General features: G+C 33.6%; 1 long non-coding RNA gene and 1 pseudogene across 1 annotated transcript; one reads left to right on the forward strand and one right to left on the reverse strand.

Annotated features, from left to right (window-relative positions):
• Positions 1 to 1,127: 1,127 nt before the first annotated feature.
• On the reverse strand, positions 1,128 to 2,783 carry LOC145958174 (uncharacterized). Its single transcript, XR_014433809.1, has 3 exons — positions 2,569 to 2,783; positions 2,122 to 2,242; positions 1,128 to 1,861 (listed from the first exon to the last, which is right to left on the reverse strand). It is a non-coding gene; the product is annotated as an uncharacterized LOC145958174 (long non-coding RNA).
• A 16,221-nt stretch (positions 2,784 to 19,004) lies between these two features.
• On the forward strand, positions 19,005 to 20,928 carry LOC109812984 (CBL-interacting serine/threonine-protein kinase 5 pseudogene; annotated as a pseudogene).
• The last annotated feature ends 963 nt before the right edge of the window (positions 20,929 to 21,891 follow it).

A 21,891-nucleotide genomic window follows, 5' to 3' on the forward strand; every position in this document is an offset into this window, starting at 1 on the left:
GGTCTGAATGAGATTAGAGGCAAGAAAACACACAACTTCTTGTGGAGAAATGAGAAATATAAAAGTTGATGTAAAAAATGAGAATTATAAATTTGGAATATACAACCATATATGGATGGTGATAATTAGTAGTTGATACTTAACCATTTAAAAAAGTTATGGAATGATTTTTTTAATCTTAATTATTTAAATATAATTTAATGGTTTCGGTTTATAGTTCTCGTTTTTCTTAATAATAAGAGTTATCACTTGACTTGTTTCCTATATTTGTATGACTATAATATGAAATAGGTGATGAAATCGAAATCTCTAGATTTTACCCGTGTATCGCACGGGGATGCAGTGTGGAACTCAATGTAGTGATAGATAGGGAGCTATACCTCCTCTCACCAAAAACGTTTTTAGAAATTAAATACATATGCATAAGTTTTTAAAAATATTTATTTTTCAATTATTAATAATTTTAAGGCATTGAAAGATGATAAAGGACTTTATAAATTAAGTTATTAGTTCATTGATTTTAACAATTTTAAATTATTAAAAGAGCATAGAGAATTTATTTTACAAATTTATATTCTTTGAAAGAATATAAAGTAATTTTTTTCTGAAGAGAGAAAGAAAGTAATTTTTAATCATTCTTGCACTATTATATTTTATAAAAAGAAATTTTGTCAAAAGCATTTTTAAGTTTTTATTTTTAATAACATCAAGCAATTTAATAACAGTTTATAAGCTCCCTATTTTTTTTGGCTTTTTACTCTTAGTTTAATGTTTTGTTTTAGTTTGTGCTATATTATTTTAAAAATAAAAAGAGAGATGGTTTAATTTAGCTATATTATTTTAAGATTTAAAATTTCAAATATCATGTGAATATTAATATATATATATATATATATAATTGATATTTGATTATTTAATTAAATCTAAACTAATTAGTAAAATAAAACTTAAATTTGATTGTATATAAGAAGATATTTATTAAATTAGTTAAGTTACAATATAATAAGAAAAAACATGAAATAATATGTTAAAATCATTAATAATAATAATAATAATAATAAAAGTATTATTTTTTTTTGTAACAAATTACATATTAAAGTAATATTAGGTAAGTTGTTTATCCCAGAATTAAGTATAACTTTTTTCCTGTGCTTTCATTACAAGAATTGACCTTTCCCGTGTTTCATATTTTTAATGTATAACCTTTGATTCGTACATGTAAGAAAAACTCCAATAAAATATAGAGAATTCATGTTCAAGTGTTGGTGCAGTAATGTGATAATTAGATAGTCAATTCGTAAGCATTTCCTGTGGCAAGATGAGAGCTGATATTGAAAGACATAAGGAAGTAAGTCATTGATTTATCATTGTCATTTCCACTTCCGCTCGACTACAGTTCAAGAAAGAAGACAAAAAATTGTGCATTAGAACAACTCGAAAAGGAATATAGTTTCAATTTTTAAAAGCTTATATAACAACTACGCATAATAGAAAATTGAAATTGTTAAATACTTCCTTCAATTCGCCTACTATTATTTAATAGTATATCTTAACTATAGAGATTATTTTCAGACAGAAAAAGAAAGGTATTTTTATATGTAAAAGGCCAAGTCAATTAAATTTCTGCTGAGAAAATTGATGCTAAGTTCAGCTACTGCACCTTCTCAAATGCCTCAGTCAAACCCTCTCCATCACCACCCTTTGTAGGTTTTATCATATCTGAACTGCCTCGGTTATATCTTGGATGTTATTTCCACTGCACTTGATAAACAAAACATGCTTTAGATACACTCTTAGTAAAAAGTCATACTCCATGTTTTTTGACTTGGATTGACATTTCCATCATGCAGATATGTGAAACCTGTATATATAAGAAATTGTGAAATTTAGTAGTCAAAAACCACACCAACAATCAAAGATTTAGCTAAATATCTGAGAAATTTGCAAGCATTTAGGTAAACTAAATATGAGTCATAATAATAATTTTTGCATGTAGATTTAAGTAACAAAAAAGATTAGGAGTTTTAAGACTTAGTTGCATATGAGACTATTTTTTAGCCAATTCAAAAGTAGTGAAACTGGTGGAAGTCATGGGAACTTGAAAAGAGAAAGAAATTGTACCGAGCCAAGAACTAACAACGTGTTCGGGGTCCAAATCTTGTGAAAATCGAACATCGTATTTGGTTTGGCAACAATGGGCACGATTTGGTTGCTCACTTCTCATGCCTAACAAATAACTTTTCTGCAAAATAGATATTAACAAAAGGGTTCAAAGTCATTCTCTTTACATATGAATTCAGCAAAATCATTTTAAAAGAGAATGATTAATAGTAGGAAAAAAAAAAGTAAATAAATATAACTTGAGATATCGGCCAAATATGAATAATCTTCCAACTCTTCTTCTTGGGAGTAACCTCAGAAATATTAGAGATTTATTCACCAAACCATAAACACACTCAAGAAGATTTTTGAAACACCTAAACTAAAATGGTTAAACTATATATAGCGGATTTCCCTGCCACAATCTAAAATCAATTTAAAATTTGAGATTCAAATTTTAAATCTCACCCTTATTGTTCATGTGTTGGGCACCACCCATTCATGCTTAGGTTTACAATGGTCCAATCAGTGTAGATGATTTCTTCCACTGAAAAATTTCCATTATCATGATGCAAAAGAGCCGAGGTCAGTTTGTCACGTTCTCTTCTATTTTCCCTCATATAGTCTTCTTTAACAAATTGCCAAAAATTCTTGACCCTCTCGCCGGTTTACTGAGAAGTTGTATTCCTACCTCTCCATTTTGCATGGATAAGGAAATTTATTTTGTCAGACCTAAAAGCAAGAAAATTACCCTGTCACTCAGAAGCATTTTTTTTTTTCTTTCAGTTTTGGGGGTCAATTTTGTTGACCATGACATGACCTTCCCTTTTTTGTTTAGAATTTGGCAAAAAAAAAAACAGAAATAATTTTTTATTTGAAGCTTTTTTGTGGTAGTTTGTTATCTATTTGACACATGTCAAAACATTCCATTTGTGTTCTCTTAAATTTTTAATTGTTATAGATTATAGATTATAGATATTGGATACCTGGCGTGAGGTAGTTGACTTCAGGCCCAAACCAGAATTCCCCAGTCTTATTTTGTGAGTTAGGAAGAACAAATCAAATTATTGATGAGGCACAATAACGGAGTGACTCACAAATAGAGAGGAAAACAATGAAGCCACTGTCCATTTGTAAGGACCAAAGCCTATAAATAAATGAATGCATGTAAAAATGCATTATATGGTTTGTTTTCTGTTAGCATAGCCGAAGAAAGTTTTGATTGGACCCATCGTATCACAGGCCCTTTATATTTTAGGAGACAATAAGCCCTATTGTTAACAAGTTCCTAACCCCAGCCAACCATTGCCATTTTCATGGAATGATAATTTCTTAGTATGTGCATCCTCATTAAGACAAATTCCTTTCATTGTGGTCACCAAATAATTAAAAGCTTTTTAAAAATGAGCCTCTGATTTGCAACGTTGAAATTATAAATGCATTAAATAATTCAGAATAAGAATTTTTCTGTTTCAAAAATTCCTTTCATTTGTTTTTTTGTTTTTATACATACCCCTAGCTTTGTTTATAGGCCACATGCACATCGCGAATATATAAAATAACATATTCATTGGGTCCCTTTCTTTCTCTTCCACCACACATAAATATTTTAATTTTAATTTTTCTCTCTGCAACTCAACTTTTACTTCCCCAAAACAAAAAGGTTTCGACCGAATCTATTATTTTCATGGAATCACGTGGCATTTTAACTTTGCAATATCAAATGAGGAAATGGTGTTGCACGTTGAACGTAAGTTCACTTGAGATGTGAATGCAAAGTTTTCCCATATAACAAGGAAATATATAAACACAAAACAAGTATCTTATTACAATTTTGGTCAAAATGCACTTCTGAAAAGCTTTCCAATTCTTTCATATATAATGTGTGGATATTCGAAAGGAATTTCTATATGTTTTTACAAGTTGATGTTGTACTTATACAAATTATAATATGCAGATATGAATAGAGTATAACAAATTAGAGAAAGAGACACCTTAGGCTTTTTCGGGGTATTTATATAGTTCTTGATTTAATTATTTTGGGGTTCATTAAATGATATGACATAGAAAGTATCTCTCTATACAAATCCCTAAGAATTGTTGCCTCTAACCATTTATGGGTCATGATTAGTGCTTTGTAATTGTATCGCGGTTCATCCTTAATTTACTTTAAAAAAAATTATTTATAATAATATAACACAATTAAAAGATATAATTAATTGTCAATATAAAAAGTTTACACTGATAATGTATAAATAATTAATTCATATTTTAATATAATTTTTTTTAGATATTTAAGTTATAGATTTAGTTATTGATTGAAGCAATACATTGTGCCCAAGTTCTATAGAGAAGGGCCCTAAATAACGCTTTTTACAAAAGGAAGACTGTTTTTTTAAATATATTTCTAAAGTGGAATTGTTTTTTAAATAAATACCGGTTTTGTAATCGACGAGAGTGCCTTTAATCAACATTACAATATTCTTACCACTTTATTATTATCATTATTATTATTTTATTTTATTTTTTTAACTCAAAAATAACTGCAGCGTTCCACATGGTGATAATGTGAAAGTCGTTGTAATTTATAGAGATATCTGTTTTTAGTTTCTAAAATTTGTAACATTATTTTTATCATTGTAAAATGAAAAAATTTTTAATTTTGATTATTATAAAATATTTTTATTTAATTTTTATCTCTTTAAAATATAAACTCATCATTTTGGTTTCTAATGATCCTTTTAAGATGAGTAAAATAATATTTATTTTAATAATTTATAATAAAAAAATTTAAAAATGTCACACATAGATGTAATATCAGTAATAATTATAGCTAAACCCGTAAAATATCACTTAATATTTTAATAAATAAATACTTAGTTAAAAATAATTATATAATATTAACTATTAAAAAATAGTTCAAATTTTATAAAGATGAAATATAAATAAATAAAATTATAGGGACCAAAATTAAATAAAACTTACTTATTTTATTGGACCATAAAAATATATAAATCTTTAAATTATATTTCAATATTTTTGTTATAAATTATCAAAAATTAAAAATATTTTTATTACAATATAAATTATTTATTATAAATTTAAAATATTTATTTATTATAAATTATATTTATATAAAAATAAATATTTTTTCTGTAAATTAAATATATTATATATATGCACTAAATTATACTTTTAGTCCTTTATCTTATTTTTTTATATTCATTTTGGTCTTTTACCTATTAAAATGTTTATTTTTTTTTCTTTTATAGTTAAATCAATTTGATTCTTTTAAAACAATGATCATTAAATTTTATAACATAATTTTGAATCAAGTTTTTTACAAATTTAAAACTTAAAACTTATAATATTAGATTCACCTTATAAAAATTATAAAATGCAATTCACATTTGAATTCAAAGGGATTATAAATATAATGAAAATTGTGTAAAAATATATCTTATGAATAACTATAAAATAATATAAAATTATATTTTTTTTAAAAATATTTTTACCATGTTTATAATACATATTTGAATTTCAATTCTTTTTAATAGTTTTTATATAAATAAATAAACCTCATGAATAAAAGGTTTAAGTCTTAAATAAGTCCAAAAAAAAATAGAAATGATTAAATTAACCTAAATTTAAAAAATAAAGGATCAATTTAAAATTTTTAAAAAATATAAGACCAAAATAAATATAAAAAATAAGATAAAAAATAAAAAATATAATTTAGGGATATATATATATATATTAAGATAACCATATATTATATATAAAAGTTTATGTATAAGAGATTTTGGGTAGCAAAGTCACCTCATGAACACAAGAGGCCCCCAGGCAAGTTGTGGTTGTGGATGGACCACTTTTCATTTGTTTGGATTCATTGATTACACAAAGCTTCAAATCAAAGCAGAGGAAATCTCTTGAGTGCAAGTCCCAATTTTCCTAAAACCAATACACCTTTCACTCATTTTATATTATTTTTGCACTTTAAAATTGAAAAATTAAGGAATGATCGTGTTTGAGAATTTTTTAATTTTTATCTTTTCTATTTTTATGATTTTTTTTAAAGTTTGTATAAAATAAAACAAAATGTGAAAATAGAAATATTACTTTATATAAATTTTCAAAATATAAATATAAACGTTTTTTTTTCTTCAAATTAAATTGCTGTAGGAGAGTCACTCATTTTAAATTGTCGGTAACAATCACGTAATTTTGAAGAAAAAAAAATTCAATTTTATAATTAATTTTAGATTAAATTCAGAATTTAAAATACATTTGACACTAAAAATATTATATCAGTTTGTGTGTGTATGTGTGTGAGAGAGAGCATTTTTATAAACTTTTCTTGCCAAAGTCTTTTCAGTTTTTTTAACCTTTTATTTATTTTAATTTTAATTTTATATTTATTTAAATTATATTTTAATATTTTAAAATAAATTATCATTAATCCTAAATCATAGTATAAATTATTTATCATAAGTTTAAAATATAATTTAAATATTAAAAAATATTTTCTTATACAAAATTTAATATAATTTATATTTATATATATATATATATGTATATGTATATATGTATATATATATAATTTATTATAAATTTTAGGTATATAAAATAAATATTTAACATGAATATTTTGTAATGATTCACCATAATTCTTATATTTAACAAAATCGACTATTAGTAATAAAGATATACATACTTTGGATCAATATAGTCACATCATTTGGATCTGTGTACCAATATATATATATATATATATATATATATATATATATATATATATATATATATATATATATATATATATAAGTACAGTAATTCATAACTATGAAATAAAAATATTAAGTTGTCGGTCAAACAACATTTATATATTGGTTACATGAGAGTAACTTGACAAAATCAACAGCGCATGGCCTCACAAAAGTCCCAACTTGTCTCCAACTAACATTGTCATGCTTTTATGTAAACATGATTATCACAGTCCAACTACAAAGAAATATGCAAGGATAAGATAGATTTAAAAGAATATCCATGCAAAAGGTATAAAAGTAAATACAATTATACTACTCACCAACACAAACATGTAAACCAACAATAGAACACCTCATGACCAACAACATATCAACACAACAAAACACCTCAACATGACATCCAATAGCTTACAAATGCAAACAACAATTTCACCAATACACCAACAACCATGCCATTGAACAACCAAAATAAGCAACATATGAATAACATTAATAACTACCACGTCATATGTTTAACACCTCAACTAATGCGTCGTCACACATTTACCTACGAAGATTTCTTATAACAAAGTGAATAGTTTAAATGGTTTGACTATAACGAACCAACTTTACCTTTTTACACCTACTAGGTCAATAGCCAAATTTGGATACCAATCCCTAATAATATGGTTTCTCAAATGTGGTCACTTAAACTGGGAAGTCTAGTATTCTTGTCAGGGTAAAACAACTTGGGTGTGAGTTTACCACAACATTAGCTTGTAGCACTAAGCCCCATATGAAGTTAGCCCACTGATTATCCTCCAAATACTATGTCTTTCTAATACTCAATTAGGGACTAAGTACTCGACCTTGTAGTTTACTCAGTTGGTTACTTTATACATGTATTGTCCCAACCTTGTACACATACAAATCAACATTGGTTACTTGTACTCGGTATACCTTGACCTGACCCACATATTATATCAACTAGGGTTCTAAAGGAGATTTAATAATCCACTATACGAGATAACACATATATACTCAATGAGGGTTTTTCAACATTTGGGCTTGTAGAGCACCATAACAATATCCAGACAATGAGATATTCAACTTTCAAAAATAACTTCTCCTCTAGTCTTTAATTAATCAACATGCCTAAATGCTTGTAGCATTCTCAACATCACACCTCAACAATTAATATTCATCTATATGCATTACCCTAGGTTTATGGATATAAATCTAACATTAATCAATTTACAATACAAATGCACCTCAACAGTTCAACTATATAACCATCAACATATATTTTTTCAAATCAATGTACTTAGATCCTAACGACACCTAGCAACATAACCTATCCAATTTCACCATATAATCATTTAAATATCAAGTTTTCACTATGAAAACCACACTTAGTGCCATTGAGAGAGGAAGCACTCTACTTCACCCACGTCAGTGTGGATAAGGTAAAAAAACCTCTAAACTCTCATGCTTGACATGGAAAACCCCATGCTCAACCCCATTCCAAGTAGAAACAATTCTTTATCCAATTTCCCTACGCTACTCCATTGGTGCCCAACGTCAGTTCAAACAGAGTCAATTCTTTCATCTCATGCTCGACGTGACCAAGTTAGAGGTTATTCTCTCTCCTCACGCTCAACGCTACCAATCCTATGCCGAACATGAACGAGACAAAAGCCCCTTGATTCGAGCCACGTCTAATGTCATGAAGGTGCGCCAATAAGACAATGAGTTTTGCACTCTGTAGATTGTCAAGTTGACTCAAACCACCTAAAAATCAAAAGAACCAAGCATGCAACAACACCAAACACAAGTATGCATCACATACAATCCATTACTCATCATATTAACATCATGCAACCATCAACAATCTCAAATCATCAAAATCCATCTTCACATGTTCAATGCACCCAAAACCAACCCTTTCATCATACCATCCAAAATCAACATACACATTTACATTTTGATGACAATCAATTAACATGCAACTCATACAACTCAACGTAATCAAGTTTCTAACTCTCCCTACCTTGAAATCTATGAGGAAAAGAGAAGAGGGGTTTCAAGCTTCACCAAGAAATTTTGCATGACTCAACAATCTTGATTCACTGTTATATTACCTAAATCAACAAATACAACCAAATTAGAACTTAGGAGAAAGAATCACCTTCCCAAAATAAGGTTTAGGATGAAGAGAAACTCATTGACTGTAGAGCGCATTTCTTTCTAACTTATCTCTCTAAGGTTATTAAGAATTGAATTTATGAAATTCAGTTCTTAAAAGAAATCCTATATACTTCTTTCCTTAAAGTCAAACTAGATCTTTGTTTAGAAAAATCTTCTAAATCACCCAATCTCATGAAAATTTCTAAATTCTCAAAGATTTTCTACAATAAATATCCAAAACACCATGACATAAAATTAGACAATAATTAACAAAAAATTATATTACATATTTCACATGCTAAAATACTAATTTAAATAGAAGTACTTATATATGATTTTCTAGATTATATTAGTTTCTTGTACCATTCACGCTAATTTTCTAAATATCACCTTTTTTTTTATCTTTACACCATGAAAAAATGATCTCTAACTATCTATCGAAAAATTATTAGTTAAAAAAATTATAAGAATACAACTTTTTTCTAATAACTATAAAAATGCAAACTTAGAAATGTTAAATTCATCCAATTTTTTAATGTCCATAGTTATTGACAAAGAAATTATTTTATGAAATATGAATAACCACATATTTTTTAGTTGGGCTTGGGAGATAACAGTAAAGAAACAACAAATGGTCTACTCTAACGGTCAGTTCCACCGGTCCAAAGGTTCAACCATCGTATTTTATTACTACTATTTTGTTCGGCTTATCTTATCCCAAATATTTAATTAATGTTAATACAATTCCTAATCTTCAATCTACCTTGAAGCTAAGCTTACATTAATAAAACTTAAAACCCATTTTCAATAAATTAATCCGTTATTAGGATTTGAGACTTGTTCTCCCCAACTTGTTTCTTGGATTATCATTCATGAAAGTGAAATATGTTATCTCTTCTCTGTCAATGTTCGTATCACTACCTCTTTATTTTATTTATTTTTTTAATTGGCCAGATATTCGTGTACCATTATCGTCTTGTTATCGCTGAAACATACAAAATTATAATAATGTTGACATTATAAGCACATATCAATACAACAAATTTATATACATTATATATATCATAACTTTTTAAAAATAAATTATAGGATTATTAATATTTTTAAAAAATATTAAATATGTATTTATGGTGAAATAAAAATAATAATAATGCAAAAGACTTATAATTGTTTTTACCAATACCTAGAAAATATATTATATTCCTTAATTAGTTCTTACAGAAAATCTTAGACGATATTTACAAAAATAATAAAAAAAACCGAGGATATATGTTTTTTTTATCAAAGTTTTTACATAAAAGTTGTTAACTCGATTGAAGTACGATTTTCATTTTAAACGTAAAATCATAATTGAAACTTGAAAATACTAATTTGCTTTTATAAAAATTAACTCAAATACACATTAAAAAAATTAAATTTTTAGCGTTTAACTTTTTTTCTTATCCTCACAGTTGGTTTATTTTAAATGAGTTGAATTAACAATCGAGATTTTATTAATTTAAATATTTTGATGGGTGGTATAAATTGGCAACTAGAAAGGGACATGAAGTAATCGGTGTTATGTTTGATATATTTGTCTTACATTGAAAAACAAAGAAAGCGTGGTTTGGTTGAGGTGACTGAATGATAGCAGCATTGATCGTGGGAATGAAGAAAGGAAAAATCAAACTATTTATAGTAATAAGTAGTGATAACGTAAGTGACAAAATCATTGTTAATTAATGGGTGCATGGGTTTGTATATATAATTTGTTTTTACTATTTTGTATATATGAATAATATTGTTGGCGTGAGCATTGAAAATTGAAAGTGATATTGCAGACAGAAGACAAGGTTGACAGAGATGAAGGATTGATGCGAATTCTCCACAGCCATTAATTCATTTGTATTGATATCAAAAGAACATTGCAATGTTGTGGGCATTGGTATTGGAATTAAACTTGAACAAGAATCCAAACAGCACTCATTGGATTTAGCTTTAAGCCTTAGCTGTAATCGACTCAAACGCACGTCAGCATGAATCCCACGCTTCTCTCTTCCCTTCAAAACAAATTATTAGGAGGTCGTAGAAAGATCATCATGCCATCTCTAATTAGTTTTAATATAATATGTAATTAAGTATTGTTAATTTTTTTTCCATAAATTAAAAACTTAAATGTATACATTAAATGAGATTATAAAGACTTGTTAGTTTAAACCATTTACTAACTTTTTCCTTCCCTTCCCCTACGTTTCCAACTACCCTCCACTTCTCTTCCATCATTTTTCGATTTATTTATATCAACATTTTATGGCGCCCATTAATCAATCATTAATGTCTTCTGTGGTTGTCTAACCAATTAAATGCGATCATATAAGATTAGATGATCAACATTAGTTTTATTCCATACGTGACATAATAAAAGATAAAAAGGAATTGATTCGTGCAAATTGTTTAGAAGACTTCTTTTAATATATACACTTGCGATTTTATGATATATATAATGGTTGGACTAAATGGTAAGTGTCGACTTCCACTATATCTGTATGTGTTTTGCTAATAATTTTGACATTAGATTGATAAGTTGGTATCACTTTAATTCATTTAAATAATATTAAACTGTTAATATAAACTTAATGTTTATATATAGCAGTATGATATCTTAACCAAAAAAGTTAATAGTATGATGTATTATGTCAATAGATAACTTTTAGTTCAAAAAATTAACATACACAGTCAATATTTACCGGCTTTTTATTCAAAAAGGGTTTTTATGAGAATTTATTATATAAATAAGATTGTTTTTAACATATTACCAATTTAGGATAGTTGACATAAGATTTAAAATAATTTTTTTAAAAATATAAAAGACAAAAAAATACAATTTAATATATTTTTATTTTATATTATTTTTAAACAGAATTCATATAGATGCAAAATATTTTTTTCACCGGTAATTAATAATGTTGTTTTCAGTTTCTTAATAATTCCTCCCTTATCCGTCTATATATTGCTTCTCCCGAAGAAGAAAAAGGTATGATAATATCCTTCGTCGATTTTACTAAAACAAAATAGATTTTCAAATCTTTTACAGGCATTTTCTGATTAATAGTCGACCCCCTTAAATTTAAGGATTATTGAATTTAATAATAGTGAGTAATCTCATATTAATTTAGAATAATAAATTATAGGTCTAACTCAATCCTACATAACAAACTTGTAAGGTAAAAGTTATTATTCATTTATATACTCTTTAATTATCTTATTTCTAGTCGATGTGGGACTAAAAATTTTCGTAATAAATAATTATTGTTAATGATAAATTTTAATGTGATATAAATATATTTTTAGTGACCATTATATATTAATCACTAATACTTTTATTAAATAATAAAACAAAAACAATTAATTTATTGCCGGTAAATAATTGTCGGTAAAAATAAATTTTGTTTTAGTGTTTCTATCCAATTCAATATATACAGTTTTGTGTTCCTTAATTTTTCTTTCTTTTAATTTTCTTGGATTAAAGTTTTGTCCTAAATTAATCAAAATAAATAAAGTACCTTTTTCTATCAACTATAATCAGATTAAGTATTGAGAAATTTATAACAATTACCCACTCTTTTGTTAAATCAACTTAATTAAATTTCGTGGTAAAATAATTAAACAAATAAAGTATAAGTGATGGCATGCAGAAGATTTTTGACAAAGAACTATTATTCTCTTTTTTCTTCAAAAGTTATTAAGATTTTAAAATCTATATTCTTAACCAGGCTTTTTTTTTTTAAAAGAAGAAAAAAAACGCATTAAAATAACACATATTCTGTTGATAAACTTATACATGTAAAAAATCGAATAAATAAATTATTAATATATACACCAAAAACTTATAATAATGCTATAATAAAATAACGAACTGTATAAAATATGTGAACAGCGAGAATTCTATTTTTACGAATAAACTAAATATATATAACTCTTAAAATCGAAGAGAAAAATATGAATATTTTTTTTATCTCTTTAGGTTAAGACACATCATCTTCTTAGCTATCAACTCATTAATTTAGTTAAATTATTTTTATTTTTTTATATTTTATAATTAAGATAGAAAGTTATATATATATATATATATATATATATATATATATATATATATATATATATATATATATAATATGTTACTATTGTTAAAATTAAGAAGATACATTGTAAAGAAGAAGAAAAATTTATTTAACTAAAATATGAGAAAATCTTGACATTCATAAGAAATACGAATGAAAACCATTAACCTATGTTTTTCTTTAATATGTATGGATATGAAAATGAAAATATCTTGATATTAATTCACATCTTTAGTTTTATTTGAAAAGAGGGTAGACCATCTAGAAGTGTGTTTGGATATCTGTTAAATCATTTAAAGCACTCTAACAGCCATTGAAAACATTGATGTATTCGTCTAAATTTCCTTTCGATGGGGATACAAATACTAATTCTTTTTTTTTTTTTTGTATGAAAACAAGTATGTCTTAAATTTAATGCTTTCACAAATGTTTTAAAAGTGTCGAATAGTTAATTTCTTAAAATTTAAATAATAATAATAATAATAATAATAAAGAGAGTAAAATAAAAAAGGTTTAATTACAATTTTTTACTATTTATTTTTTTAAACTGTTCTTACCGGAAATCTGCTATAGAGCTGATCTGCCAGGTAAGATCGGTGAGCCTCCTTCACGGGTACGCTGGTGCTCCAAGATGGGGGTGGTAACTGCCAAAGAGACTCCAATGCTAAAGTTAGTGTTTGTGGGAGTATGAGTCTCGTATAAATAATGCACGTACCTTTGTGTGAATTAGGGTTGTGTTGGGCCTTGAGCCTGAGATCTGTTATGATCTGATTAGATAGTAGATCTCGTCTGGAGCGAGATCCCCGAGATCAGTTATGATCTGATTAGATTGCGGATCTCATCTTGAACGAGATCTTCGAGATCAGCTATGATCTGATTAGATTGCGGATCTCATCTGGAGCGAGATCTCCGAGATCAGCTATGATCTGATTAGATTGCGGATCTCGCTTAGGCCGAGATCTCCCAGTGCGTGCCCGAGGTTATTCCACGCTGTGATACCGAGCTCGAGCTCGGCATGGCAGTACGCATAGTACATTAGCCCCCCGAGCTCCGAAGATCGTAGGTCGAGGAGTTAAGTCCGAGCTCGTCAAGTGGCTGTGGCCCTTCGCGTACATCTGCCTGTCGAGATGCCATGTGTCATAGCCGTCACCTCGTTCCCATAACGCGTGGGTGGCGCGGCGACAAGATTGTATTTTTATTTGTTTTGATGGCGTGGCCTTTTTGGGCCGATGTGGTGTTCCGATGTCCATGTTTCATGGTCGAGCTGAGGAGCTCGGCAATAATGAGCTCACTGCTTGGTTAGGCTGGTAAACCTTTGACCGAGTCAGCAGTTTGGAGAAGGACAAGTCGATAACTCGGCTCCAGTACACTTGCCCCCCAAGCACCGAGTGATGTAAGAGCAAAGGGGCTTCTGAGGAGTTTCCAAATTTGTTGTTTGAAGGTTCAAATTCGACCTTGTTAAGTAGATGTAATCTCAAGGTTCGGACTCGACCTTGGCATAATAAGGTTCGTACTCGACCTTGGTTAAGCAAATGTAATCTAAAGGTTCGGAATCGACCTCGGCATAACAAGGTTCGAATTCGACCTTGGTTAAGAAAATGTAATCTCAAGGTTTGGACTCGACCTCGGCATAACAAGGTTCGAATTCGACCTTGGTTAAGAAAATGCAATCTCGAGGTTCGGACTCGACCTCGGCATAACAAGGTTCGTACTCGACTTTGGTTAAGAAAATGCAATCTCAAGGTTTGGACTCGACCTTGGCATAACAAGGTTCATACTCGACCTTGGTTAAGAAAATGTAATCTCAAGGTTCGGACTCGACCTCGGCATAACAAGGTTCGTACTCGACCATGGTTAAGAAAGTGTAATCTCAAGGTTTGGACTCGACCTCGGCATAACAAGGTTCGAAATCGACCTTGGTTAAGAAAATGCAATCTCGAGGTTCAGACTCGACCTCGGCATAACAAGGTTCGTACTCGACCTTGGTTAAGAAAATGTAATCTCAAGGTTTGGACTCGACCTTGGCATAACAAGGTTCGTACTCGACCTTGGTTAAGAAAATGTAATCTCAAGGTTCGGACTCGACCTTGGCATAACAAGGTTCGAATTCGACCTTGGTTAAGAAAATGCAATCTCAAGGTTCGGACTCGACCTTGGCATAATAAGGTTCGTACTCGACCTTGGTTAAGAAAATGTAATCTCGAGGTTCGGAATCGACCTCGACATAACAAGGTTCGTACTCGACCTTGGTTAAGAAAATGTAATCTCAAGGTTCGGACTCGACCTCGGCATAACAAGGTTCGTACTTGACCTTGGTTAAGAAAATGCAATCTCGAGGTTCGGACTCGACCTCGGCATAACAAGGTTCGTACTCGACCATGGTTAAGAAAATGTAATCTCAAGGTTCGAACTCGACCTCGGCATAACAAGGTTCGAAATCGACCTTGGTTAAGAAAATACAATCTCGAGGTTCGGACTCGACCTCGGCATAACAAGGTTCGTACTCGATCTTGGTTAAGAAAATGTAATCTCAAGGTTCGGACTCGACCTTGGCATAACAAGGTTCGAATTCGACCTTGGTTAAGAAAATGCAATCTCGATGTTCGGACTCGACCTCGACATAACAAGGTTTGAACTCGACCTTGGTTAAGAAAATGTAATCTCAAGGTTCGGACTCGACCTTGGCATAACAAGGTTCGTACTCGACCTTGGTTAAGAAAATGTAATCTCAAGGTTCGGACTCGACCTTGGCATAACAAGGTTCGAAATCGACCTTGGTTAAGAAAATGTAATCTCAAGGTTCGGAGTCGACCTCGGCATAACAAGGTTCGAACTCGACCTTGGTTAAGAAAATGTAATCTCAAGGTTCGGACTCGACCTCGGCATAACAAGGTTCGAACTCGACCTTGGTTAAGAAAATGTAATCTCAAGGTTCGGACTCGACCTTGGCATAACAAGGTTCGAACTCGACCTTGGTTAAGAAAATGCAATCTCGAGGTTCGGACTCGACCTCGGCATAACAAGGTTCATACTCGACCTTGGTTAAGAAAATGTAATCTCAAGGTTCGGACTCGACCTTGGCATAACAAGGTTCGTACTCGACCTTGGCATAACAAGGTTCGTACTCGACCTTGGTTAAGAAAACGTAATCTCAAGGTTCGGACTCGACCTCGGCATAACAAGGTTCGAATTCGACCTTGGTTAAGAAAATGTAATCTCAAGGTTCGGACTCGACCTTGGCATAACAAGGTTCGAAATCGACCTTGGTTAAGAAAATGTAATCTCAAGGTTCGGACTCGACCTCGGCATAACAAGGTTCGAACTCGACCTTGGTTAAGAAAATGTAATCTCAAGGTTCGGACTCGACCTTGGCATAACAAGGTTCGAACTCGACCTTGGTTAAGAAAATGTGATCTCGAGGTTCGGACTCGACCTCGGTTACTAAAATGGGATCTCGAGGTTCGGACTCGGCCTTGACAAGTCGTCACGATTAATGTGCCAATACCAAAAATGTATGGGAATAGAGTTGTTTTGTTGATTATTTTTGAGGTGTGCCTCGTTAAAACCTTCCTTGGCCAAAAACCCTTTTCTTTAGTGGGAAAAAAGGCTGAGGAGGAAAAAGAGTACGTCACCTGAATTTTAAAGTTAAGAGAAATAAAATTAAGGTGGGTGACATTCCAAGTTCCGAATTTCCCTTCGGAGGGGTCTATTCTTGCCTCTCTCACCCCACCAAACAAGGTCGCCAACTTTAAATGTTTGTGGCCTGACCTTGGTCTTGCTTTCCTTGTGGTTTGTTGCGAACCTGGTCACGAAAAGCAGAGTGCTCTTCCATGTATGTACCCGGTAGCTCGGGCACGAAGTTCGTCCATATCAGCGGGAGCTCGGCGACACAGGCTGTCCACAAAAGGTCCCGGCTTGAGCGCCATGAGCATGGCGTGTAGGGCGACCTCGGGATTCAAGTTGCGAATCTTCACCAAGATGCCAACAAAACGTTCCATGAACGTCCGTAGTGGTTCATCGTCGCCCTGTCTGAGGCTGGCCAGAGCAGCCGACGTTACGAGGTGAGGTCGACTCGTTGCATATTGCACCGTGAATCGTCTGACTAGAGTGCCGAAGCTGTCAATTGACTCGGCAGGTAGCTGGGTATACCAGTTGAGTGCGGCCCCTTTGAGCGAGGTCGGGAAAACCCTACACAAGATAGCATCATTGTTAGTGTAGAGGTTTACCTGGGTCGTATACAGGTCAATATGTTCATCGGGGTCCGTCGTGCCATCATAGCGATCAAGGTGGAGAGGCTTTCATCTGCAGGGGAGTGGAGTCTCCATGATGCCATCCACAAAAGGATGACGACGGAAAGTTTCTTGACCCTCTGTGACACGAGTGGGGGCCCTGCTGACATTCTGAGTCGACTTGTGCGTCGGTGCATGAGACCGATGCGTGGCAGGTTGTGGAGTCGGTGCTCTGGTCGCAGTTCGGGGTTTAGAAACTGAATGCCCTTCGTCCTCATTCAGGTTACTCTGTAGAGGGGGTTGATCTGAGGGACGCCGAGGGAGTTGGGCACGAATGCGCTCGTTCTCGGCGCGTAGTGCCGCTAGGTCGACTTCATTAGCGGTGCGCATTGCTGCTAGATCAGTTTCGTGCTTGGCACGCATGCTTTGTAGGTCGGCGGCGTGTTGTTGCCGCATTTGTTCGACCTGGTCGATCAGCCTCCTCAACGTTGCTGCGTCACTATCCATGGTAGTTGAGTGATCCAGGTCGTCTGTTGCGCGTCTACTGTGGCTTCTGGTGAAAACCATACAGGTGGTCGATAAGAGCTGTCTTGATCGGCCCCACGGTGGGCGCCAAATGTTCTTACCGGAAATCTGCTGTAGAGCTGATCTGCCAGTTAAGATCGGTAAGCCTCCTTCACGGGTACGCTGGTGCTCCAAGATGGGGGTGGTACCTGCCAAAGAGACTCCGATGCTAAAGTTAGTGTTTGTGGGAGTATGAGTCTCGTATAAATAATGCACGTACCTTTGTGTGAATTAGGGTTGTGTTGGGCCTTGGGCCTGAGATCTGTTATGATCTGATTAGATAGTAGATCTCGTCTGGAGCGAGATCCCCGAGATCAGTTATGATCTGATTAGATTGCGGATCTCATCTTGAACGAGATCTTCGAGATCAGTTATGATCTGATTAGATTGTGGATCTTATCTGGAGCGAGATCTCCGAGATCAGTTATGATTTGATTAGATTGCGGATCTCGCTTAGGCCGAGATCTCCCAGTGCGTGCCCGAGGTTATTCCACGCTGTGATACCGAGCTCGAGCTCGGCATGGCAGTACGCATAGTACATAAACCATTTTAAATTTTGTTATTTAATTTTTTAAAATTTAAATTATGAGTTACACATTTGATGATTTTGTTAATTAATCATTTGATAATTGATAATTCAATTATTTATGAATAATAATATGTTAGCTATTAACGTGAGATATTTTGATACGTTTCCCAAGCGTGTGGTTCAGCGATAGGGGTTGATCCACGCTTAAACAAGGTCAGGGGTTTGAATCCTGTCTTGTATATGCAGCCGCGTTAAATCTTGGAATCAGCTATCCCACCATTTGAAGTACCTCAAATGAAGAATGGGCTAAGCTAGTAAAAAAATTTGAAAATTGAATGGTGAAATTAAAAAAGATAAAAGAAATAGAATTAAGGGAATGAATATATGATATATGATATATGGTATGTTGAAGTAATGCAATTGGTGGAAGAAGAAAAGCTAACGGCGCTAGAAAGTAGAAACTGCGTGCGTGGTGAATAGAATAGAAAAGCTGAAAAGAAAAGAAATTGTGGTTTATCCCCACGTCAGCTCCACCCAAATTCTCCATATTTTGTTATTATCCGCTCACCCACACCAGTCACCAACCACATCTCTTAAATCCCTAATTTCTCTTCTACGCCTTTCTAGACAACAAACCAAACTTAAACTTAATCCTCTTTACTCTTGACTCTTGACTCCCTTGAAAAATATAAGAGAAACCATCTTTATCCCCTCCATCCACCACTGCACTCTTGTTCATACATGCACCATGAAGATTTTCAACCCCGCTGAATGCTTTCTCTGGAACGTGGTAGCGGCATGTCCCTGGGACACCATATTCGTGAAAAGCAGCAACCTTTCCCACATGGGTGCCTCCCATCTGCACCAATTCAGAATGTCCATCCTCTCTAGGCCCAACTAGGCACACGGCACACCCCAACATCCAAAACACACACACACAGCAGTAAGAAAACCCATGGATCCACAAAGCGAAAGCCAAAGCGAAAGCGAACGGAGCATAATCTTCAACAAGTACGAGATGGGGCGGGTCCTGGGGCAGGGAAACTTCGCCAAAGTGTACCACGGGAGAAACCTGGAGACCAACGAGAGCGTGGCCATAAAGGTGATAAAGAAAGAGAAGCTGAAAAAAGAGCGTCTGGTGAAGCAGATAAAGCGCGAGGTCTCGGTCATGAGGCTGGTGCGCCACCCCCACATCGTGCAGCTGAAGGAGGTGATGGCCACCAAGGGCAAAATATTCCTGGTGATGGAGTACGTGAAAGGCGGGGAACTCTTCTCCAAGGTGGCCAAGGGAAAGCTCTCGGAAGACCTCGCCAGGAAGTACTTCCAGCAGCTGATAAGCGCCGTTGACTTGTGCCACAGCCGCGGCGTCACCCACCGCGACCTCAAGCCCGAGAATCTCCTCCTGGACCAGAACGAGGACCTGAAAGTCTCCGACTTCGGACTCTCGGCGCTCCCCGACCAGCGGCGCGCGGACGGCATGCTCCTGACCCCCTGTGGGACCCCCGCTTACGTGGCACCCGAGGTCTTGAAAAAAAAAGGCTACGACGGCTCCAAGGCTGATATTTGGTCCTGCGGTGTCATCCTCTACGCCCTTCTCTCCGGCTACTTACCCTTCCAAGGCGAAAACGTCATGCGAATTTACCGAAAGGCTTTCAAAGCTGATTACGCTTTCCCTCACTGGATTTCCCCCCAGGCCAAATCCCTCATTTCCAACCTCCTCCTTGCCGACCCTGCTAAGAGGTTCTCCATTCCCGATATAGTCAAGGATCCTTGGTTTCAAATTGCTTTCATGACCCCGATTGCGTTTTCCATCAAGGAGGATGCACTCAACCACAACCTCCATTTCCACCACCACGAGGCTAAACCTCCCAGGCCGTTTTACAATGCGTTTGAGATTATTTCGTCGCTCTCCCACGGTTTTGATCTCAGGAGCTTGTTCGAGACCAGCAAGCGCTCGCCCTCCGTCTTTATATGCAAGTTTTCTGCTTCCGCCGTGCTGGGCAAGCTTGAGGCCGTCGCCAACAAGATTAACTTCAGGGTCACCGCCAAGAAGGAGTTTGCGGTGACCATGCAGGGGGCGGAGGAGGGCCGCAAGGGGAGGTTGGCCATGACGGTCGAGGTTTTCGAGGTGGCGCCGGAGGTGGCCGTCGTGGAATTTTCCAAGTCCGCCGGAGACACGCTGGAGTATGTTAAATTCTGTGAGGACCAAGTGAGGCCGTCGCTAAACGACATCGTTTGGAGCTGGCAGGGGGATGCTAATAGTAACAACCACCACTCCAACAGTTAGTATGAGTTTATGTGTCACTTGCATTTGCAACATAAAATAACAAGAGTTGAGAGTTGTTTATTTTATTTACAGTTTCTACTTATGATTCTAGGTAGTTTGGTTTGGTACCATGTAAATTTGGAGTTTGTGTTGATGGACATGGTGTGTGAATTTAATAGAGCAAAAATGATCCCCAAATTATCTATCACTTTTGGATTATTTTTGGTTTTCATTAGAGTTTCTGTTGGCTCCATTTAAGTGCCAACATGCAGCAAGTGTTACAGGAAAACGAAAATCGATTGGTGGAGACTATGGGTTGGGTCCCTTGATGTTAGAAAAAGGGGTGATGTGGATTTGGGAGGGTAGGGATGGGGAGGCTTCCATTTAATTTCGAAAAGGATAATTGGAACTTGGAAGGCCCCGGATTGGCCTATGGAGCATAAAGATTAAAGTTGGGGTGTTGCTGTTACCGTGTTAGCGTTAATCCAAGTCTTTATGCGATTAAGTGGCTGTTTGGACCACTTTCATTTTCATACATGTTTTTATTTGAGATCCGTCCAGGGGACGACTGGGCAAGATTAATGAACTTCTTTCGTTCGGTATATCGATTGTTCCGAGATGATGAGCTTATGTGTTAGTCGATGTCGTGCGGCATTCGGAAACTGAGCTCGAGCTCGATCTCAATATCTTATGTGGATAGTACAATACATAAAGAAACGTGCCACGCTATTGGATGCCAAACGCACACTAAAGAGCTTATTAGTTATCATGTGGAGTAAGGGTGTTCATGGATCGGTTTTTTCAAAAAATCGATCCATTTTTTATAAAGTGGATCGGTTTGGTTTTTTTAAAATATGGATTGGTTTTTTTTAAATTAGATCGGTTCGGTGCGGTGCAGTTATCCACTTTTTACTCATATATGGATCAATTTTTTTAAAAAATCAAACCGAACCGAACCGATCCACTTTGTAAAAATGGATCGGATAACTGAACCGATTTTATAAAATGGTTCGGTTCGGATTTTTTTTCAAAATAGATCAGATTTTTTAATATAGATCGGATCGGTCATGGATCGGTTCGGATCAATTTAGATTTTTTCACACCCTTAATGTGGAGCGGTGATGGGAGCCAGACACAGTACAAGGGAGGATATACAAAAGTCATTTTCTTA

This window comes from Cajanus cajan, chromosome 5, assembly GCF_000230855.2.
Source record: "Cajanus cajan strain Asha chromosome 5, NIPB_CcT2T_4, whole genome shotgun sequence".
In the NCBI taxonomy this organism is placed as follows: Eukaryota; Viridiplantae; Streptophyta; class Magnoliopsida; order Fabales; family Fabaceae; genus Cajanus; species Cajanus cajan.